This window comes from Stigmatopora nigra, chromosome 13, assembly GCF_051989575.1.
Source record: "Stigmatopora nigra isolate UIUO_SnigA chromosome 13, RoL_Snig_1.1, whole genome shotgun sequence".
NCBI lineage: Eukaryota > Metazoa > Chordata > Actinopteri > Syngnathiformes > Syngnathidae > Stigmatopora > Stigmatopora nigra.
Window position 1 is genome coordinate 4363351 of NC_135520.1, and position 24766 is coordinate 4388116.

At 41.6% G+C, this 24766-nt stretch overlaps 1 long non-coding RNA gene across 1 annotated transcript in view; it reads left to right on the forward strand.

The window, feature by feature from the left end:
- LOC144206188 (uncharacterized) overlaps positions 1-24766 on the forward strand; it is a 34092-nt gene that overhangs the window by 4116 nt on the left and 5210 nt on the right. The window contains exons 2-5 of the long non-coding RNA XR_013328315.1: positions 2443-2480; positions 7856-7987; positions 14454-14561; positions 24010-24044. This is a non-coding gene — a long non-coding RNA (uncharacterized LOC144206188). The remainder of the gene's footprint in view (positions 1-2442; positions 2481-7855; positions 7988-14453; positions 14562-24009; positions 24045-24766) is intronic.

Here is a 24766-nt window from a genome sequence, read left to right on the forward strand (position 1 = left end):
CGTGACAGAAATATCACCAAATTAGATGTTTCTAATCCCTCTGGAATATGAATTAGCCTGGAATGAATCAGTGCTCAAATGAGTAGGTGTTTTGAGGAAAAAGCGGCACTGATACAGCGCAGCAAAGCCAGTAAACAACAATCCACAATGAAAATACAAAACGGAACGAGAAGAGAGCGAAGCTGCCAGAGGAAGATGCCAATGAGATCTGAGACATTACATTCAGCATTACAAACAATGAGATAGTGCCATTGTCAATCTAGGTTTCTTCCACTTATCTTTACCTTACCTATTATCTTAATTTGTATACAATCTTCCAAAATAGGGTACAGTTTTGCCATCCTCTTTTCTGAAGCTTTTTTTTAACCTTTGTGTGATTTGTCAGGACATGTAATATAAAAAAAAAAGTTCCAAAGTGACACACAGTGAAAGGTATTTTAGCTCTTTGTGGGAAGACGCCGTCTTCCTCCGGTTAAACTGCTTTGATGTTCACATGGGAGGAAGAAAAAATACATTTGACTGTCATTTAGCGGAAATAGTGGCAAGGAAAACGTGTTCTGCCGTTGATTTGGTGATCAAAGCTGCTAGCCTTTCATTTCATCATTTTGCTTGCTTTGCCGTCACCTCATATGGAGAAGCTGTCTGTCTCCCTTTGTGTCTCTTTTTGTCTTCAACACAGGCTCTAACATCAAACTTCCCTCCTACTGGTTCTATTAGAAATATTAGACAGTTATGTACACAGGTTGTTGCTCATATTATCATGTCAAGAGAACGACCTATCCTTTGAACCCCTGGGGGATCGTTTTTCCCAATCATACCAATCAAAATGAATGTGATTGGGGCAAAAGTTTGTAACACTGGATTGGTTGTGTGTCAGTTGTAGGCCATATACAGACAAACTACTATTTATTGAAAATATAAACCTGACAAACATCAAAAATCATATTCCGTAGTGGCTAAATGGAATTTTTTAGATCATTTTTTTTCCCTTTATCCTAGTGACATTTACCAGGGATGCATAGAAAAATAAAGCTTAATAATATCTAATTTCCTTATGCTTTTCAATTATTTTCCCATTTTCAATAGGCAATTCTTGCAAAGAAATAAAAAAACACAAACATAGTTCATAGTGGCGATACAAAATGCATATGCAGTGTTTAAAAAGTAACAAAAAAACAAATAAGAGAATTCACTGTGACACACTCAGAGTCTAAAATTGGAGATATCAAACTCATCTCAAAAGTACCTAAGCTGAAAATTCTTCAAATGTTTTTCTTGGCACATGGGAGTTTCTTGGGTCACTAATTAACAAGGATTAAGTCTTTTGACGGTGGTCCAAAGAGAATGACAAGAGGGCTTCATTAGACTCATGTGACAATTTGGTGAGCGTGGTCACTCACTCTGTGTCCAACCAGAATAGAAGTGGGGGGGGGGGGGGGGGGGGGGGGGGGCAGAAGTAGGTAAATTCAGATAAAAAGGGAAAAAAATGACTTGATGTGCTTTTAAATATCTTTGAAGGAGTTGATGATAGATTTATCCAATAGTATATACAATAAATGAATATTGCAGTTGGCCTTAATGATGGGCAGTATCAGACACAATTTTACATTTGAAATGCTTTATCAGTGATTTTTCTCCTCTATCTGAATCTGAGACATATTGGTTAATGTTGACCAAGAGCAAACGAAAGCATCCAGAGCAAAGAATGGATGAAGCCATGTCCATAGTGCAAGCAGGGGAGGAGAGGCCCCAGTGTGCTGAAATAGCTCCAAAAGAAATGAGATCCAGGCACTTATTTGTCAGAGTGTCTGCCTGCCTGCCTGCTCTGCACTCTGTGAATATGCATGAGGATTTGAGGGGTATAAATAGCGGAGGTGTCCATATTGCCACTGCCTCTTGCATCCGCACAGAGAGGGGCTTTAATGGGCTTATTATGAAGCGTATTACATCACCAACGGCCAATTACAAACTCCACAAGGAGCAGGAAAAGGGAGCGCTTTCTCTTTCATAAGCTTTGGACTTGTCAGTTCTATTTTTTTTTATTCTTTTGACCAGTTTGTTTACCTCACTGGAGGTGCCAATGAAATGAACTGATAGCTCCTTTAAAGGCAATGATTGGCATTGACAATACAATACTAGGAGAGCTACAAAATAAACTTTGATGAAACAAAGTGCATGATAATAAAGTATTTTAAATATGGGTCTTTAGTGAAGCTAGTCCACTTCTTGATTCTTTTTACTCATCGACAATGCTTAGTGTTTGTAGACAAAATTCAATCTCTTTTGCTCCTCAAAGAGGACTAAATATTGCATTGCAATTATTGCATTATTATGATGGTTTATTTGTATGTGTTATGGATGAATTGTTGCATTACCTGCATATTATATTTCATGTCTTAAATTCTTGAATTACAAAATTTATTTTCTTTCTGTGTGTTTCAGCTAGCCAGACAGAATGATTGAAGATACTTTTTGAATGGGTGAGTTTGCATTCTGTTTTATATTGCTAATCAGTCCAAATCAAGTGTTTCTTTGCCAGGATTAAAATAATCTAGTACTTTATGTTCCCAAAATGAAAAAGTCAAGTGTTAATCTACTTTTTTCTGGCCCCGCTGAATGTGCCAGTTCTGTAACAGTTATTTTTTATGTTATAATAATTAGTACAGTAGGGTGCTTTATTTGTAAATCATAACATGCCAAAAGAAATAACGATTGGGTTTAGAAAAATAGTCGCAATGTTCATTCACCTGGCTTTTTTAATGCGACTATAGATACAACTAGCCAGTGTCGACTGCTGCCGCTACACCACCGCATGCGTACTATTTTGGTTGCATTTGCATTTATATTTGTTACAAAGTGACACAAATATGTGCAATTATGACTGCATAAAAAGTCCATCATACAACATCATTACCCAGTGGCCCCGGCTAAAAGTAATTGCTGTTGAATGTAATACTCCACAACTTTGGTCAAATGTAGATGTCGATTACAACAGAATCGGTCACCATATTTGTTCAAACTAGTCAGGTAACAAAGTGGAGTGAAAATCAAGACATACCAGATTTTTAAAAAGCAGGATCTGGCATAAAATAAACCCTGACATTATTGTATGAGAGGCGCCACACACATGTATTCCTGTATGGAATAGGTAAGTAGTACAACAAATGGAGACACAGATACAGTAGTATTTGAAATCTTGTTTAAAAAATCGTATCAGTTGTGATTGTGAATGCTTTCATTGCATATGGTGCGTAAATTTGTTTAGCAGTGTGCAGCACCTTGGCTCACTTATCCCACAGCTACTGATACACTCAGTCAGATGCCTGCTCCATTTCCATTGACCCACTTTGATAATGTTATCAGATTGTATCAACCAAGAGTGGGAATGTTGCATCATCAGAAAATGCTAAGTGTAAACGGTGTTTTCATAGGCAATATAGAAGGTCAGAGGTGGACAACGGCGTTACATCTGAAAATAATGAGTGCAACCATGACAGATAACACGCGTGATACATCCCGAGCCAGTGTGAAAAAGAAAGAGAGTGAGATAAGTGTGCAAACGGGGGAGCCCAAGCAGTGATCTCATGATAAGCCTGACAGAAAAGAGCGGCTCAGAGTCGGAGTTGCTTGAATGCAGCACACAACACATTGGGCCTCCTGTGCCATCAACGACACCAGCTGAGTGCCTGCCGCCGAGTGGATGCCATTGCGCGTGCAGATGAAGAGCATCGGGAGAAACAATTGGGCAGGGGGGCAGTGTGGCAGACCATGAGGAGAGGCAGATATAGAGCGGGCGAGGGACAAGGTACCATCCCTGCCGCTCTTTATCGCCGCTATTGATCATGGCGTGTGCGCATTGATCCAAGTCGACCATCTGCTACTGTTAGATAAGCGTGCGAGGGCCCGGGCATTGTGCTGTCACTCACCGAGTGTGCACTGAGAGAGAGAGAGGGGTGGGATATTGGGGGGGCAGAGCAAGATAGAGGGGAATGGGAGTGGTAATGTTGAGGAGGGAGGGCTGCGTTGGCTGCAGGGAATTATGGGGGCAGGATTAGCCTCCTCACTTGCAGGAAACAGAATTTTAAACGGCTGTCTCCTGCCTCCCTCAAACAGACACACACCACCCCCCAGTGTGTTGTCTCCCTGCCTCCACCTTGACTCCTCACACACTCTCTACTACAGTCAACTTCATCAGCTTTATAGTGTTTTTTTTTCTTTCTTTTTTTTCCTGGTTAGTCCCAGAGCCCTAGATAGCTTCCATGATTTTTGCCCCCCCACGGCTTTTTCGCTTTGGTGGGTGCATCAGTATAAAGGGTGAAACTTGTCTCGGTTTATTCATCAATGAAAACATCAGAAAATGTGCTAAACCTAAAAAAAATCGGCAGAATTCTAGAATTATAACCAGAAATGGATATGATGAATTACAAGTGGCCAAATTAAAACTACCAAATCCTCTTATAAAATGCTTTATTCAATTTCAAAAAGTTGATTTGGTAAAATAAATATATAAAAAAGGCTACTGCTAATGAATCCAACATAAAAATAAATAATTATTAAGAATTGAGAGGAATTGATGTCAAAAATTAAATTATCTTTTGGGTTAATTCCCTACCTCATTTGAAGAATTGATGAAAAAGTAATTAGTACTATTTCATTAAGTTGATGAAGTGACACTCACAAATAACATTTCTTACATTTGGACAATTAGGCAGATTTTTCTGTCATGCACATTAAAGCTGGCCAGTATACAATGTTCAATGGACTGACCTCGGATCAGAAATTTTTATTTCACCCGCAAGAACATCGAATAAATTCGTTAAATCAATTTATCACCCAGGCCTAGGTTAGTGGCACCTGCCCCCTTTTCCCTGCCTACCATAAAAGGCAAAGCAAAGAGTATTTCAGTTGCCGGGGAGATGTTCAAAAGAGCAACTGCTGTCGCGTCAGAGGAGAGCGAGCATGTGTTCTCCCGACGAAAAAGCCCACCCGCCTCAACTCCAGAGCTCGCCCTATCTTGTGTGCGAGTGTCTTTAGGTCTATTCTGTTCTGTTGTTGCAACTTTTTTCTCCCCCCTCTGCTCTATTTTGCTCTTTAGAATGTGCACATAGGGGTCCAACACACAAGACTACTGCTTTGTGGGAGGGTGGGGGCTGTTTTTGATGTGAAGGCGAAAGTGCTATGGAGGGATTAGTGTGGTCGGTTGGATCATTTTACAGCCACCGAGCCCCCCACCCCACGACTAGCGGACAATGGGGATTAAAACTTTTCTTATTCTTCAGCCCCAAACGACAGGACGACAAAGACAGTATTCCTCTGGGTCTTTTAACACCAGGCTGCAAAGCTGAGGTTTTGGGCCGTGGCGGGGGCTGCGGTGGGTGGGGTGGGGTTCTTTAGCTGGTCAGGGGTCTTATACAGAAAATTAATCCTATGGAATTTTCTCTTCATTGCAAATGGAGATTTGTGCCTTTTGCCTTGATATATTGGTCAAGCCCACATGAAGCGTCAATAGAGGAAAGGAGCTTCCGGTGGAGGGAATGTTTGGATGTGAGGAACCCAGCTGGTGCATCCACACAGCTGCACTACACAAGACAAGGCATAAGTCCCTGCTTTGAAACACAGTGCACATGACACGTTAATTATACTTTATTTCATCCAGCACAGATTCTTTGTAAAAAACATAACAAATAGTCACATCCATTTCAAGTCCAATTCTTTGCACCCAGGGGGAGGTCACCTGCTGAAATGATCTTAACAGGCTTCAGATTGGTAACAGGGTTGATGGTGGGATAATAGGAGGGACAGTGACATGGTAATGTGTGACAAAAGGCAAAGGCATTAGAAAAAGGCATTAGAAAGAATAATTCTGGTGTAGATTTAGACTGAAAAAAGTGCTGTTTTGTATTGGGGACAACACAACAAATGACAGACATCCCCCTCCTTCATAGTAAAATATACCTCTGATATTAATAAATAAACATTTTTTGATAGTGTGCGGATGAGGTTGGGTTTATTTTAAATATATGCATATTATCTTTCCCTCTTTCACCCCAGCCTATCTCACACTATTCCTCCTCACACTCCCCCTTCTCTCTCTTGCTCCTCCTCTCTCTCTCTCTCTCTCTCTCTCTCTCTCTCTCTCTCTCTTTGCTGTAAATAAAGATTAAAATGAATGTTCTAAAAACACCGACTGGTCACCAGAAGATAATTGTTTCAGCTTTGTTTACTGTGCGTGAATGTTTTCTCTCCTTTTAGACCCCCCCCTTTTTTTCATTGTGTCCATAATTAAAAATCCTTTATTTTCAAAGTAGCCCTAAAAGAGGGAGCTAAATTGCCTTTTCTGTGTTTATGTTGTCATTGGCCCTCTGTTAGGAAGGGTAGAGGAGTGGGTGTATGGAAGACAGCAACAATGTCCTTGGAAAGTGTGTGAAGTGATGCAAGTGCCATGTCAATTTGTATTTCTGCAATCCTAAAATAACACATGCACTTCTTGTCATAAAGAAAGTTGAATTAAATTCCCACCTAACTGTTGTGTGAAGGCACACACTCATCTAATATCTTCAAAGTGCTCCTCATATACAACTGAAGTGTTGATAGATCTAAAAACAAAACTGGAAGAGGCACTCTGACACCTCATAATGAAAACTGCATCTTGAAATCAACACACACCAGAAAGCCCGACCCGAAACATGCTTATCCAGCACAGGCAGCGAAAAATGAATTTCCGGAAGCCTGACTTTCGTGCACATTGATGAAGTCACTGTGTTGCCTCCATTCATTTGTTACAATTGAGAAATTGCTCACGAAGCAATGTCAGAACTGAGAATACATCTGATGATTAGGGAGCTCATTAGAAAAAGGTGACAATGAGGTTTGGCACCAATTTTTACACATCTCCCATCACTCCACTACCCTGGGGTAGGTCAGAACGTGAACCGCCTCGGAATGATGCCGAGGCTCCCAGAGGAAAAGAGAACGTAGGGACCCCCGTGAAAGTCAAGATCGAAGAGAGTCAGAGATCAAGCATGTTCACGCCAGTACACTCTTCCCACATGTGCACAAAGCTCTGCCGTGATCACAGTCCCCTCACCCCCAGTCTTATCCCTCTTCTGCTTAGCCAGGCGCCCATAATTGAATCTCAGGTTGAGATTAATTCTAGGAGCTGCACTTGACTCGGTCAAAACCACTATTACAGCGAGGAAATGCATTTCTTTTTTACACGGCACTTCACATTGATTAGCCAATGTGCAGTGATGAGACATGTATTGGATTCCAGACCAACCATTTGCATGAAATGAGGGGTTCGCTGCATCCAAGGGAGAGGTGTTGCCTGACACCAGGAAAAACAGTTCGAGCTGTGTCAAATGTCATGTTGTGAGGAACACATGAGCCAGCATGTGCGATTGTATGTTATAAATTCAAATCAATAATTTCATTGAAGATGCTTGTCTATTTTGGGGCACCGTTTGTTCTCTATTTTGCATGATTTCACCAGACTATCTTCTTACTAGTGATATGACGTATTTCTGTGTGTGTTCACTAGTTATTTTGTTACATTAAAATCATTATTTTTAACTGTAAACAGTTTGACTGTGGATATTAATTCAGAATTTCCTTTAGGGTCAACTTTTAACTGAAAGTTTCTTTTTGAATCCTCCAATAATGTGCAATGAAAAAAATCACTAAATACTTCAGCACTCTTATGATCTCGACATTCATTTAAAAATCCACACCTTGAAATGTCTGTTAAATTTCAGTTTGGTGCATTTGTGTTATTATAGAAATGTAAAATTTGATGATAACCATGTATAATTTCTATAAACAATATTCATTTATTCACCTTTTTTTTTTTTTACAGTTTACCCTCACAAAGGTTGAAGGGGAGTTGGCATGCTCACACCCACAGACAATTAAGCATTTTCAACCAGCCTTTGATGCATGTTTTTGGGATGTGGGAGGAACCCGAAGTACCCGAAGAAAACCCACAAAGGTATGGTCAAGAACAAACCATTACTGTAAACACTCATTCATATTATCAAATTAGAGCATTCAAGTGGCCTACAAAGTATTTCTTGTGTTGTGGGAGGAAACCAGAGTACCTGTAAAAAAAACCCAGGCAGTCAGAAACTTAAAAATTAATGTATAATGACTATTCATATCTACTTCATCACAATCTCTCTGAAGTACTGACAATCCAACTGCATCAACTGGAGGACTTAACAAGCAATGTATTGAATAGATGTAAAATATCACAATAAGATTGGATGGCAAACACACTGACTGTCAATTTAAAAAAAGAGGAGAGGATGATGAGGAAGACTTATGGTACTGAGAAATCATCTGTAGGGTGTTGGAAGGAGGAGTGAGTCGAAGGGGGTGACTGAAAAAGGCCCACTTTGGGTTTTGTATGAGAGCAAGGGAACCTTTTTCTCGCCTCCTCCCGTTGTGCTGTCAAACTCGATCAGCAGTGAGGAACAGTGACGTTGCTCGCCTCCCAGACTCCCCCTCTGCACAATGGAGTCTGTGAGGACCCACCATGCATTTCACATTCAATTTAGCCCTCCCCGGGACATGGCTGTCAGGGTCAGCATCAGCGGTATGAGACAGAGTTGGGGGTGGTGGCCAAAGTCTTGGACTATGGCAGGTTCCGAGGGGAGGAGGGGGTATAATGACAATGCTGATGGGTTTCAGCTTGTCGTCCAAATAGGGTCGATGATGTTGGCTCAGGTTGGAGGGAGGTCGGCCTGGATAGAAGATCCAAGGAAAACGGACAGCGGATTCGGGGTGAAAATGGGTGTGATGGAGGGTGGCCTTTTCCTAACAATAAAAAAAAAGTTTGAAAGAAAGGTCTGGCTGGAGGCTTTATTCCCCCAAAAAGCTTATGCTGCTTTCCATGGGGTCCTCAAAGGGAGCTAGAGAAGACTGTTACTCCGCCGAAGCCCATTAGCCAGCATTAGGAGCGTCCACACATCCGCACAAGGAGATTTGAGACAAACCCTAAACAGCCCATAATAACCACAAGGGTACAACAAGCCTTGAGCCTTAAGACCTCAGCTTGGCCCAAAAAGGCCTTGAATAGACGCGCCCCCAAATCATGTTGTTGAACAAATCAGGTATTAGAGAGAGAGCAGTTTGTCCGAATTTACTTTCCCTAAAGACTTTAGTTAAGCTAGTTACTGCGGAGCTTTACTTAGGCGTCGCTTGCTTGTGTGCGATTGGGCATGTGTGAGGGGGCCATCATTCTTTACACCTCTTTGGCTATGACCCCCTGCAACATAAACTCTTCCATTTCTACCCCCTCTTTTAGATAACAGCGCAGCAAAACCCAAATTCAACCACTCCAAACAATGGGCTGCTATTGGCAATTAAATGGCATTTGCTGATCCCAAGTGCAAGTTAATGGTATTACCCTTCTTCTGAATGGTGAAAAGGGATTTCCTTCTACACCAATAAAGCACGATTCACTGTCTTAGCAGCATTACATAGCTTACCTTGGGCTTATGATTCACGGCCTTCCGATTACCATTTGAATGTTTCCTTCTTGGACAAACCATGGCAGATGTAGCACTGCCGGGCCTCAAGCTGCTGAATGATCAGGATCAGGAGGCGTTGTGTCGGGCCTCTGTTCCAGTCTTGTTGTCTCGGGACCTTTTTTTCTTACGTTCTGTAAGTAGAAATCCATGCAGGTCAAACTAGAGTTGTTTTTAATTTGTGTCTGTTTTTTTTTCTTTAGTAAATGTACCTGATTATTTATTAAGTCTTATCTTCAAATGCATAGTAAACAAACACTTATTTCTTTTGAATTTTACGTATATTTTTATTGATGCTTTATGGTAAAGCATTGTAAAATTAGGAAGATTTCAGTAAAAAGGCATCACAAAATTTCCATAAACATAACTAAAAAATCAAATGATAAAGAGTAACCAAAAAGAAGACAATCGTTTACCAAAAACAAGCTGATCATTTACATTTGTATTACAACACCAGCAAAACACTGATTCAAAAGATTGTTAGAGAAATGTTTAAGGTGAAGACATTTCATTCAATTTTGTGATGAAAAAAAATCAAATGAAATATAACTTACACTTTACAAAGACGTGAGATTTACACACAACAAAAGCAATTCCATCAATATGCTTCCTTTCTTTACTTTCCGCGCTGCTCTTGTTTGTCCAAAGAGATCCAATGTCCCTGGAATCACCTTTTCTTTGGAGCAGACGCTTGGCAACGAATATGAAAAGGCAGATTTAAAGGTGACGGCTGGTCAGAGGGGAAAGGATAGAGGTTATCGCAGCTATGTGACATATTGTACGCATATGGAGAGCTTTTTGATGAATAAAGCTACAAAGAAGGAAGAGCAGAAAAAAAAGTAATATTTTGTTGTTGGCTGGAACTGAATAATGTTTCTAAATGAAAGGAGCAGTCACAATGACTCAACATGAACAATGCATCGGAAGGCTCAGTTGAGATCATTTGAGGGTTTGTTTATAGATTGGGTTCCCACAAGCACCAGAGGGGCTCCCTTTACTTGACACAAGCAGAGAACAGAGGCGAGCGTGTCAATAGCGAGGATTATACCAGCGGCTGTTTGGCCTGCAACCATTTTGCTCGTCACAAGACACAAGAGGGCTCCATTTTGATTCAGTTATGCTTTCACTCTTGAGTGTTTTTGGCACTAACAAGCTGCAGTGGACTGATTTAAAATTGCCCATTGACTTACTTTTTGCCCAACTGTAATTTGGCCTTCTGAAAAGCAAAAACAAAAGGGCAATGGGGTTTTAATTCAGATCCATTATTCATTCTCATACCAATTGATGACAGATTGCTGCACCAGTATACTGGGGGAACAGTTCTCCTTCATACTTCATTAACTTGGATAAATGTAATGAAAATGTATGTTATCAAAATTTCCCCCTCCCTTCCCTGATGAAAAGGACAGCCCATGCCCTAATGGCCAATGAGTGCATACTGGATGGAGAAAGCCGGTGACTCGCTGGCATTGTTAGCCTCCTCTGGGACCTGTCTGTGTTTGCGGCGCACTTTAAGCCATTTGAGCCACGGCTATGATCTTAATTAGCTACACCTAAAGCCCATCTCTTCCCCAGACAAGTCTAATTAAGCCCAGCGCCTTCCCACAGCCTCGGCCCCTTTGCTGACTGAAAGGAAACCCTCAATCTCATGTCCAAGGATTACAACCTGGGATACATCACAGGCAATCATCTTTCCCCACAGCCCCCCAAAAGCCTTGGCCACTGCCCCCACATTTCTGTTCCATGAAAGGCGCAATGCGATTCCGCACTAATTTGCGGCGTGTGTATTTAAAAGCCTCTTCAGCCAAGTTGAAGAGGAGAATACTTCCACAAGCCCGAATAAGACCCAGGAAGTGAGGCTAACCATGTTGCAAAGAGAGCTTGTTCTTTTATGCCAATGTTATTAGTTGACGGGGAAGAGCACTAATATATGAAGCCAACTGGGTGTGAATGGGCTGAAAGGCATGCTCTCTTAATTGGATACTTCCCTTAACCCTTTGATCCGTATTGTAAACTTTCATTGTTGTCCATCAGCCTTAGAGAAGCCACTGCTTGGTCGCATTTTTGCATCCTAAACTCCTTAGTGTTAGTATCAGCTCAAGCTCTTAGTGCTGGATAAGCTCTTGCTAATGTCATAATGGTGATGATTTGGCTGAGCCCTCCGTCGTTATGTCAATTCTGCCGAGGGGAGTCAGAGCCACAATTAGTAGAAATTAACCAAATGCTATTGAGCGGCACTTAGTGTTTGAGAACAGTGTGGCGACCTGCTCTTATGTGGACAATCAATTACACTTGCAGGCCGACTTAATGATTTGTGTTCAAGTCAATCAAACTTTCTGCCAGGATGCTTTTTCTGATTTAAAGAAAAAGGACTTTTTATCACGACACTGTATAACTGCAGCTATTTTCTTTATTTTTAAGTTTTAATATGGCCAAGGTGCCCACTATTAGATGCCAAGGGCATCTACTAGAAGACAACATTTAAAGCTTCTTGAAAACCTATTTGAAACATTCAGGATGGGGATTGTCTGTAAAGAGAGCCATTTTAAAACAGCAGTACATATAGAAAATGTATCAATGTAAAAAGATACATTGTCAGCTGGGATAGGTTTCATCTCACTCGTACAAGAGAGTAGAATGTGAAAGGATATTTACTCAGGTTTAGTGGCAATTGGCATTAATATCTGATGGGCAGGAACCGCAATAGTAGACAATGAAGATGGATGCTCATGTGCCCAAACCCAGCACTGGGCTGAAACATTGAAGTGTATAATACTAGAGTGCTAAAAAGACCACTCACAAAAGTATGCCCAAGAAGGGAAAGAACTGACTTACTATTAGTGCGCACTAACACACGTATTGATCTTTTTGAAGATTTTGTATTTTTTAGTACAATGACTCCATTACTTTAAGTCTGTTTGAAATTGAGAACGATAAATGGAGGCATAGCTATTAGAACACCAACATTTTCTATATTACCGCATTATAGCTTCTATCTCATGGAACACTGAAATTGGCTCCACTCGCAGTGGAATCATCCGAAATGACTCGCACTGGCTCCCACTTTGAAGTTCCTCAGCAGACTTGTGGGTCAGACCTCCTGAGGAGGGAGAGTAAAATTATCAGGGTGCGACACAAAGTGAAAGAGAAAACTCTTGTGTCCAATAAGAGAAGGGAGGCCGAAAGAGAAGCAGAGGAAGGAGGTGAGAAGTGAGGGAGAGACAGAGCAGCAGAGCCTGCAAGGATCTCCTGCGACGAGACCGGCCTGGGGTGTTTCTCTGTGGAAAAAGCTTATTTGTGGATGAAAGTGCAGCCGCCCCAGGGTCCGCTCGCACAGAGGGACGAGGCCAGTGATTAAGGGGGCGTGAGGGCAGGACGGCCCTTTAATTTGTGGTTGCAGTGAAGAAAAAAAAGTGTGTGAGAGGGTCGGGGGGTGTATTTTCACTCACTCTTTGGTGTATCTGTAGCCCAGACAATGGCGATTACCTTTCTCTTTATCTGGCGGAGAGGCGGCTTTGAGAGTGCAATCTGAGGAGCGGAGGAAATGGCACGACACAGGATTAGTGGCACAACAGGACGGTAAATTAAATGTTGGAGATGAAAGAATGAGCTTCTGACATGCATCAATAGAGAGCATTGGCTGCATTTTAATAACAGCAGCTGAGGAGAAATACCTGTAGAGATTAACGTGTGTGTATGTGTATTGGAGAAAGAGAGACATATAGACAGACACAGAGATGTACGTATACTATTTAATTGTATACATAACTTTGGACACCACTTAACAGGAAGGGTATGTTTGCCACTAAAAAAGAGTTTCAACCACTCATATAAAACAACTCAGTAATGTTAGCTGTGACACTTTTAGTACTCTAATCAATAGTGTGTACATTTTTTTTTATTAATAGCCCAAATAATTGTTTTAGAGATATAAAATATACTTGATGAACATTATATATTGAATATGATATTAAAATGTAAAAGAGGGAAAGATTGGGCCTTGAATTACATAATATGTTGCAAAAAGAGTTTCTAAAGTACAGTAAGTTTCGACATTGTGATGAGCGAGTATTTTTGACACAACTCTAAATCCACAAATCACTCAGTCAGGTGAGGAAATGCTCATCCCACCAATTTACAAAAACAAAACAAAAAAATGATGAATAAAAATGAATAAATGAATAAGATTGAAACAAACAAACACTTGCCCATTTTAACCAGACTTAACTCATCACTGAAGTAAACTAAGGTAATAAACCATGTCAATTTGAAATCAATCATAACTCTACTTCAGTCCTTGAGTGTTCGATCCCAGGTAAGTCTTCACGCTGTAGGATAGATAACTGGCAAAAAAAATTTTTTAAAGATCTTTAGGAATGCACAAACATTATCATTAGCGTCTTCGAATATGACAGACATGTATTAGTTGTTGTAGCCACATAAAGGAGACAAACAACATGACAACTGGAAGAAAGAGAAGCAAAGAGTGAATGTCCGGCAATGCTTCTATCAAAGAGCAGCCTTATCGAGGTTATTACCACGCTGAAGCGGCATGATGAAGAGAAGGTCCGCCTTAATCTGGGCTACAATAGAAAGCAACAACAAAGGCGTACTTACAAGGACTATCTGCTACAAATATCAAATCAGCTCTGGCTGCACCTAATCCTACTAGACAGCATTGTTGGCGCTATGAACCTGCGGTCACATGAGCATGGCCATGTTTTGATGGAGAAACGCACCCAAATTTGCCACCTAAAAATGCTCAAGTGAGCTATTTCTCATGGCTGATACATTCCAGATTTATAGTTGCAAAAAATCTCAAATGAAATAATGCTACTGCATCATTTGACTCATTTACTCTATTAGGCATCACACATGTCCGCTTTTCTTAGTGAACTTTGAACTTGTCAACACATCTTCCCTTAGGACGCATTTTTGGAAGCAGCAGCGGCTGGTGGGAGTGTCATTGTTTAAGGCGCCACTTGGCAGGAAGAGAAAAGGACACTGGCAACTTCATTATCCCACAATAACAGGGTAATTATTGTGTTTGTTAGCAACAAATCACAACACAACAGACTGCATGTCCCTGTCCTGTTTCGAGCATCTTAATTACTTCACCGCACACGCACACACACATGAATACCCCACTCTGCTGCTGTTATTTAGCATATAAAAGGCAACAGCTAATTGTCTGGACTATAAATATTCGGCATGCAATTAGCGTCCAGGCCCGCCTCAGCGGTGTGTTATCAACTCGCCGTTTTGGAACGCGGTGCCATCCGCTCGCTCAATTCTCCATAACGAATGGGAGTTTGATAGTGGCGTGCACTTTATTTGCAACAACAAATGGACAACAGGCACCTCCCCATTCGCTCGATATAATGTGAATGAAGAAAAAACATCAAAAGGCACCTAAATACTGGAAGCATGAAAAAATGGATTGTACCTGGATATAGATAAGTTAATTTATTCAACATACAACACACAGTTTAAAAAAAATGATGTAATATATATTTGTTTTAGCACCCAAGGGGACTAGAGCTTCGGCTTCACAGTTCTGAAATCGAGGGTTAAATCCAAGGATCGAATCTTCTTGTGTGAAGTTTGCATAATTTTTGCCAGAGTTCGTTATTGTCCGTCGTTGATCAGAAATAGTATGTGTAGGTGGCCGTTCTAGCTTACATTCCTCTGAGGCCTTATGGAAAGGCATGAGAGCCTTGGAAAGACTTAAGAAGGGGCAGAAGAAGGTCCAAACACGAGGGTTCACTGACATTCCCCTCTGACTGGAATGAAAGAACACGGGGAAGGGGAGAGGGGCAGAAGAAAGGTGGATCCATAAGCGAGCCTTCACGGTTGACTGCAGCCCAGTTTGAGCTGCGAAAGTGCAAACGAGAACTCCTTTCATCTCTCTTCGGGGTCACTGTCCACTGATGCAAGGGTCCTGTCATCCTGCTCTCACTTCCAAGCTCTTCACCTCAAGGAGACCAAGGAGAGTTGAAATAACACAGCAGGAGCAACATCAGCTCAAAGCTAAGGAGAACACAATAGGCTACAGGGAGTTCAAGCATCAGGCAATCACAAAGAAAGGCTTTCATTCAACTTAGAGGGAGTCAGATCGTTAAGGAGTTCATTTGAAGGTAAGTCAGGTTAGAGATTCACAACAGTGAGAATACTGATAGAAAATGTAATGGCCAGATGATGGATGTCACAGAAAGGATTGGGTCATTAAGATGATTTTAAACAGAGTGAGGAATAAAATAATTAAAGCATGTGGAGTTGAGGGGCTGAGGCTCCGGTGCCGCTGATCTCCACCCTGTATGGAGCCTAAAACCTGGTTAAGATCCAGATCCTGAGGGCCCCTAATTGGACCGGCCAGGACCCAGTCAATCAATGCGTGGGGAGTCACTGTCAAGATTTGGGTATGGAAGAAGGGTGGAAGGGGGGACAGAGTGGGCCGGGAATTTTGTGGCGAAGGGGGCTTTCCAAGTCACATGAAAGTTTGCGGGGATGAACGTACCATAATTAGATTAATAAGTAGCTTAATTTATTGCAGTAGAGGATATCAGCGGCTCCACATTAGAGGCAGGCCAGGAGATTAGCCTCGATCGGCGTTTCCAAAACGCGATTAGCCTCTGCGGCACAAAGACCAGACTCTTTCACAGGTTCCTACCACAAGGGCTGGATTAGAGAAACGTGTTGAATAATCAGCAGTACCCCCGCGTGCTCCTTGCCACAGTCCGCTTGTCGGACAAAACGTCACCTCTTTTCCTAGTCCTGTGACGACACGATCATAGGACGCCTAACCTGAAAGTACCACTCACCTGCATCTCCTGAAACAACCAACGACCCTAATAAGTGAGAGTCGCCCTAGGGCCAATGAAGTCAAGTTCAGTCAGTCAACAGGTTAGTGAGTGTGTGTACTACCACAAGTCATTTGGAATATCCCTAAGGGCCCCAAGGGTAACACCGCTCTAATTGATTGGATCTCCTCTAGAATGCCAATAAAGACCCCAAGCATATGTTCACTGGCCACATGCAGAATGAATACAACGCTTCTACTAAGCCTAAGATCCCTTGATCCCCACTACATCCTTGTGTTTGAAAAAAAAAGACTGTGAAAAAGAGGAAGAAGAAAGAGATTTGCTTTGCCAGGAACTGTGCGGTAGTTCTGTAGCTACTTGATATTGGCTTACAGAGCACTTATACAGTACTCCTATTGTACTATGGAACTTTTAAAGCTAAGTGCACGTAGAGTAGTACAATATGAATTCTACATAAAATACACATTTGACATACATATATAAAACTATTATAAAACTCCATTATTCAAGATATCAAACAGATTCAAATGTACCAATGGATGATCTCAAAGCACGGGGGCGTCAGCACAAGATGAGTCCTGTTTACCCTTGAAAAACCAGCAAGTTTTGCATTCCATGCTGTGGCACCGTGACGGTAGTGCAATTATCCTGTGTGACTATGCAGCGACACGCCATGGTGATCAGGAGCACAGAGTCAACACGCCTTTCAGACGGAACACGTTGGCATGGGTTGACCTCAGAGAAACCTGCATGTTATATACAGCAATGTTAATGGTTAACTTTAGCCAATATGCTTGTTTTGAACGACATTTTTTTGCATTCATAGCTTCATTCCCACTCATGAAATGTAGTATATAATATAAATATATGCTTGCAGAATACTTAATGATAAATGGAGTATATCCCCAATGATTTTGAAACCTAAATTGCCTCCACCCATATTACCAGCCATATTTTCCACATCCATTTAATATGTATATTTTAAGTTTATTTATACAAGCATTTACTTGTGCATATGAGCCATACTTTGCCAGGTCAGCCCGAGAGTCATCACTTTCATATCCACAATCATTTCTTAAGTATCGCGTTAATGCTCTCAAGTGCTTTACTCCCCCCGTCTGTTATCTGAAAGAGCTCTTCATACAAAAATGAAGACAAGCTGAACTTTAAAAAAAAAAGAATCATTCCCATCACCACTGAAATCCCCCAGTAGCATCAGATAGTCTAAATGAAAGGGTCACTTGAAATTTTAATTGTTTGAGCTTCAATTCATAAGAAGTGTAAGAAGTTGCAAGAAAGTGAACCTTCAAAGATTCTGTAGGTAACTTTGGAATTTTCGATGGAAAAAACACATTGGTTCTATCTGTGATAATGTACGGTCTCAGGAAGTGCAGAAATTCTAACACCAGCTTCTCCAAAAGTGAGACCATCTCTCCAAAGCCTCAATGGAGCATCGCAGTGCATTTGATTTCATCTGCATTCTGCTTGTTAGATGGCAGCTGTTCAAGTCTTCCAGTTGCCGAACAAACGAGGTGAAAACAAACAAACCCCAGGCTCGATTGGGGCGCGAGCAGTGAGCGAGGTGTTGCACGCTCTGCTAGCTATACCCTAGCAGCGAGCCTTCACCGTGCACCAAATTAGGAACCCCCGCCATCGGCCCGACAGCTGTCGGCACTCCTCAGGGAATGCCAATTAAGTTTGTAAAACATTTAGACAACAAAACTGTACAAGAAGGGGAAAAAACATCCCATTCAGGCGGTCGTCCCTGCAAGTCCCAGCCGTCCTTACCATGACCTCCATTGCCCTCCACATCCCATCTGTGGAAGGATGCGTTCGGCTCAAAGCCGGAGCAGACTCCAGAGAATAACAACAATTCTTGTAGAAATACAAAGTCGTTCATTTTGTCATGCTAATTTGTTGTCAAAGCAAATTAAGAATGTTTTATTAATGAGGGGGTGCCTTTTTTTACTACTTTTGAGGGTGATAGACGTCCAATGAATTGGATGTCGATTAAGTGATACACTAATTTAAATTCACAGGACAAAAATTAATTACAAGAGCCGCATGCAGCTCTGGAGCAGTAGTTTGCAGGCCATTGATTGGACGGCTACCGTGTATTGGTGATTTTTCCAACCAAAAAGTGCTTGAAAGATAAGCCAAGTTGGAGTTCAGTGCTTTGCTTATGTGCTTGGGAAATCGGAACTTTAAAATAATTGATGGGTTGGGATTAGACTAATAGCTAAATAAGCTTTTTGCTAAAATGAACCATCAAATAGAAGTGGAGCAAAATGGCCTAAGGCGAAGAGTGTGACCCACGCTGAAGTTGTCTTCTCATCCAGGCAGCCCACTCCACAGTTGTCTCATTGCTACACATACACACCAACATGTGACAGACAGAGTGACAGTGTGGGGAACTAATTGGGCCTTGAGTAAATGAATCCCAGCTCAGGGCATCTCTATCAATGCTAATTAGGCAAGCAATGATTAATGTGGGAGCTAAATGAAGTTATTTCACGTAATGGCTTTGGTTTCTTGTGGAAGATCATTCAGTGTGTCAATAAGAGGGCGTTCGAGGCCCTTTAAGACAACATTGGTACAGCGAGAAAGGTGACCGCGTTGAAAGATCGAATTTTACTGCAAACGAGTTTCCATGCATTCATTGAACACAATGATTCACATCGAAGTAACACAATGGATTTTCATTACTCTAATCGTCACCTATGCATAAATTAAACACTTAACTCTCTTATGACAATATGTGTGTACTACTTGGCAATAGTAGACAATGGCATTGTCTGCCAGAATTAGAGCCTTGATTAAATCAATGCAATTTACATTCTCCATATCTGATTCACCCAAACAGCAATACAATTGTAGAACTGTATGACAATGCTTATGAAAAGTATGAATAATCTTACCAGCTCGAAGTTCATGCACATCCTCTATTGCCGACATATTTGGAACTTGAGTATTTTGTACCTTGTGACAAAATTGTTTCCAGCATTTAAGCTTTACCTTTGATAGAAGTAATTTTCTTTTGAGTACAAGCAGTTTATATGATACTATAGGCCTGTGAATAACCTTTATTTTTATGGCACCTCTTGATTGACTATTGTCACACCAAAAAATGTAAAGATAGAAAAGAAATAGCCTAGCAACATTGGAAATAAAAAGAGAACAAATTGCAAAACAATATCAAATATTTTGGTGCCTTCACATTTATTCCTGGCATTTATCTTACTGGTAAAATTGACTCCAGAATCAACTGCATGAGTTTAATTTCAGGACACTATGCTCCATCCAGATAGACATTTATTAAGAACTGAATGCTGGTAATGGCTGATACAGGCAGACTTAATGGAGTTCTATTTTTAAAAAGACTTTCCTTCTTGGGCTTAAAGAATCTAATCTGGGCCTTTTGTCAGTTTAGTCCAAGTTTCTAATCACCCTTAACCTTGCTCCAGAGTCATAACCTCCACCTCCCATCCCGTCTTTTTCTTTACCCGCTAACAATCTAAACATGATTTTAAACATAATAACAAGACTTTTGCCATCCTTGCTGCACCTTCTAGCCCGCTCACCACAACTAATGGGATCTAATCTATACAATAAGACACATTAATATATATGCAAATAAGCCCAAGCGAGATTGACTCAGTTGGCACACATACACAGACATGTCGTGTCACTTAGTTGTTAATTACTCTTACGTTCTGCAAATGCAAATGTGTGATCTCTCAAATAGAGCAGCAGCACCATGTATATCTTTAAGTAATAATGTTCTGGGATGAAAACATCCCCCGCCCCGCTTTGCCATCTCCCCATGAAAGTCCAGCAATGTGGGGGGGTTGAGGGTTGCAGGTCGGGCTGTTCAAAGCCACTCTGTGCATTGTTGCCTTGTAGGGGATTAGGTCTCTGCAGGCTGCAGAATTTGCTTTCTAATTAAAAGGGATAAGATGTAGGGAAAAAAATGGTGAGGGGCATGACTACTGTAGAGAAAAAGAGGGGGAGCCGGGAAAGAAGAAATGGTGAAAAGAGGGGGTCTAGAAGTTTGCAGAGTCACCACTGCTGTTTGATCACAAGACTACAAAAGTTAGCAAGCTCTTGTTCTGGTCCTGCCGCACCCCAAAACAACCCCCTTCTCATTAACTAACTGAGTGCCACTCACTGGCGAGCTGGAAAACAGAAACAACTATTTTGTTTCAATATTTTTGAAATTAAAAGTCAGCATTCTTCATCATTTTACTTCCCAAATCAAATGGAGTTAACAAGAATTTAGTTATCAAACACGCATGCAAATGGAAAGAAAATGTGATTTTTTTGGGATACTAAACAAATTATTACTCTCACTGAAAACACACCACATTACATTTTATTACTCTTGTCTTTTATTTGAAGTTAAATTGTATTTTTTCAGTTAATGTCAGTTTACAAATCTATTTTCCTTTCACAAATTCCTGAGCTCACACATTCAAAACTCAGCCTGTACTTTCCAAGACTATTTTGCAGGGGTTTAAGATTTTCACAACAATTGTGCAAGACTGTATTGAAGCGACTTAAGAATGCATGCAGGAGTTCCACCCTTTCAGTTAGCATGCTGCTGTTTTGTTACCTTGTACACCAGCAGGAGGTCAGGCCCTCCCCAGGATCCTTACAAACAAACCCTGACTTTTAAGCATACACACGGGACTGATTCCTTTCCCCTCAACCCTGGGAGGTTAACGACATGCTGACGAGGGTCCGCTGAAGCGCAAGATGCCCCCCTGCCTTGTCCGATCCCTTCACACACAAACGTGTAGGCATTAGTTGAACTACCACTGTAAATTAGCAACTCCATTTAACTCTTTGGCTGCCATTGACAATCATGCAGCTCTTTTCATCCTTCTGCTGTGAATTTAACTAAGTTTCTCTCTAGGAGATGTCTGATTCATTTCTAATGATGGGGTTGGTGGCAAATTTATGTTTGGTCATTGGTTGCCAAACTTATAACTTTTGTATCCAATTTATGTATTCATTTTCTGTGCCGGTGTTGCACGTTTGAAAGCCAAAGTAGAACGGTGTGCCTTTAGCTTCTAATATTATATAGTAGTGTCAAACAATTGTGGTATAAATACATGATGTGACAAATCAACACTCTGCTCTGAAGGTAGCTCTAAAAACACAGTGTTTAAAAAAGTAACAGTTAATATATGCCATTCTTAACCAAAAGCATGAGCACTGGACATTGGTTGAATGTTTTGAATAGTAGGAAGAAAATCCAAAACACCAGTTTGAGCAAGCTTGTAGGACAATAAGAAAATTCAAAAGAATTAATATGTGCACCAAATCGCCAATCTGACCTTTATCCTCAAGGACAAACTCATGCTAGTTTTCCTCAAGATGGTCATAAAAATTCTCAAACTGATACAGCAGCCTTGTGCAGGTAATAAAATCAAAATGAGATGATTTTTACACTCACTACATTGCTGCTCCACCATTCAAAATAAAGCCCATTGACTTTAGTTGTACAGCAAATACAGGTCTTCACTCAATCCGCCTTTACCTCTTGAGGCAATCGGATCTAATTTGGCCTGCGTAAAACGAGTCATGTTCCATCTCAGAGTTGGTCAACAGAATCCTCTCTCCTCCCCAACTACCTTGCTATCATTTGAAGCCCACCTAGAGCGGAGTAGCTCCAGATTTGGGGTAAAAAGTGAACATGGTATGTAGTAAAAGAATGTGCTGCCAGCCAAAGAGGAGATTAAACACCGGCCAACCATAAATTGTCCACTCCCTCCCTTTGCTCCCACCTCACTGCTGTCCTGAGGGGGGGAACAAGGAGGGAGGGCCTGGTTGGCCGGTGGCACAGCGGTGGCTGAGCCATCTTGTCATCGTAGCAGGACAAGCACATTCAAGCATGTCCTGCGTTCCCACCCATCTTATTCCAGACAGTCCACTGAAAGCCATCCTCACACACCCCTTTGCTAGAGGAGTGCACTCCACTGGTGTCTTTTCTTTTTAAAGGGCGGAGACCAGTCTCCAGCACCGCAGTCTTTCCATGCGTCCAAATTAATTTGCGTCTGGGCAGCAACACAAGCAGCACGGGGCTATTCGATGAGAGTGTAGGCCAATGACATGCACTGGCAGCCGTGCCTTGATCTCTTGCTTTCGTTCCATGTCACTTTCCACCTCGTCTTACTGCCACACTCATCCACATGGGTGGCACCCAAAATATAGAACAGAGAAGACACTTCAAACATTTAAACACACACACACACATATTTGTATGTATTAAATGCTCCTTTTTGATGTGTATACTGAAATTACCGAACCACTAAAACTGACGTAAACAGTACGTCCTCCAGTTGACTACAATGGAGAAGCACTCCATGTTGCAATCTCTTAATATCCTTTTGCAAATGTTTAGGATCAAACATCTCTCGGGTTTCTTAAGTCACCAACACGGTAAGGACATCTACAAAACACCATTCCTTTAGTTAGATAAATGGATGTCAAAGTGAACTTCATTCAATTCAACACTCCATTGAAGTGGTGATCCAAAAAGGAAAGCACGCTTAATGCCTAATTAGCATCCCAAAAATAATAAAGCAACTCAGGCTAATAATTATTGCATGTCGCCATTCTACCGTTTGCGCTGACAATTAACCTTTCTTAACTGGTGAGTCGCAATTGGAGTAAATCCTGTTATCAGCAAATATAACACATGGCGCACAGGCACCAACATGCGCCTTTTAAAACAGCACTCAAGGAAATCCAGGCAGTGTTTACAGTCGGGAGGCAGAACAAGAAAACAAACAGCAGATATCCACTTTCAGTAAACAGCAGCCAGCCACTTATAGAGTCTTCCCAGTGGCTTAGAGTGGGCGTGGAGTCAACTTTAGGTGGCTGCTGTGAATGTCGTTGAACTACTTGTGTTTACGCAAGCTTAATGCTGCAGTGACAAGGTCTCTTTAAACACAGAAGCAATGTATCAGGTCAATTCTTCCCTCAAGCTTTAATTTGAAGCATGCAAAACAAACTGTAGGATGTTTTTTAGTGCATTTAAAAAGTAGTGGGAGGATACAAAGTAATGCAAAGTCTTGCAAAATATGATGGCGCGCCGGGAATTTCACTATAACGCTTGGGGGAAATTGTGTTTTAAAGGAGCAGAGAAATACTCAGGTTAAAATGTCAAGCATGACGTCACGCAAGCTGGGCCAAGGTTGCTTTTTCTTTGGCTTGCTATTTTTCTGTCAGTGATGGGCCTGAAAAAGAGATTGATAGCGGGACTAAGGAAGAATTATGCAACGCAGGAGCGTAAATTGAAAAATCTGTGTCACTGACGATTAGAAAGATTAAATAATGAAGCCTGTGTTTAGTCTGATAAAATAGGTTCACTCCACATTTGCTATCAACTCAAGGTTAAATTAAGGTTATCATGCGTATAATAAGAACTAAGTACATTTAAAAAATAAAGAATTGAATAAAATTAAGTGGCCCGGCAATAAAGTAATAGACTTGAGCACAGTTGGTTGGGAAATTTGGTATACTTACATTTGATTGTCTCAAATATACTAGATATACATTGTCAGCCAGTTTCTAAAAGTACTTGATAGTGTAGTTTTTTTTCTCCACTATGAGACCCCACAAAAATGTAATTCTTCTTTTTTTTCTTTTTTTAGACAAAATTCTTTCCACCGGGATGGACATGATCAAGGTATTGTGATTACTGCAGTTTAATATTGATATAGTAATAGTAATTTGTACTCTCTGTAGTATTTTCTTTTCCCGTAAGTACCCTTTAATGACAATTATCAAGAGAAAAGGCATATTGTAATGAAGGTAAAGCGATTGAGAAGTCCCCCAAGATGTCCTTCTCCGTCCCAATTTGGCAGCACCTGGCTTGCTGCCCACTCACATTGTGTGCATGGCAATACGACTGTTGCCATGGCGATGTGTGGACCTGCACAGGCCCTGAAGGCTCAATGGCCTGGTAGCAAGGTGGGGGTTATCATCAGTGACAGACTAGGCTGGGCGCCCATCCAGAGGGTGCTGGAGGAGGTAGCTAACAAATCCCCCCCGACCTCCAATGGGGGGGATGCTGCTGTTTGGAAATCAGCACTCTCTGCGAGAGGGCCCGGTAATGTAGGGCTCCGGCCGGTCCACTGGGGGTCGGCCGGCTGACTCCCTTAAGCGCAGGCCAGACGGGCTTCTCTGGGTTGGGAGGGGGCCTGAGCTGGAGCAGGGCCCAATGCAGTGACTGCCTGTCTAAGCAGGCGCTGGGCCATGCTGCCTCGCTTCCCTGGGCTCGTGGCCCTGTGCTTGGACTTCGAGGCGACATGACTTTCCCTCTGCTTCCCGAAACACGCTCTCGCCCGCCCCCCCTCAAAAATCACTCCAAGCTACTACAATCTCATTCATTCGGTGCCATTCCCACCA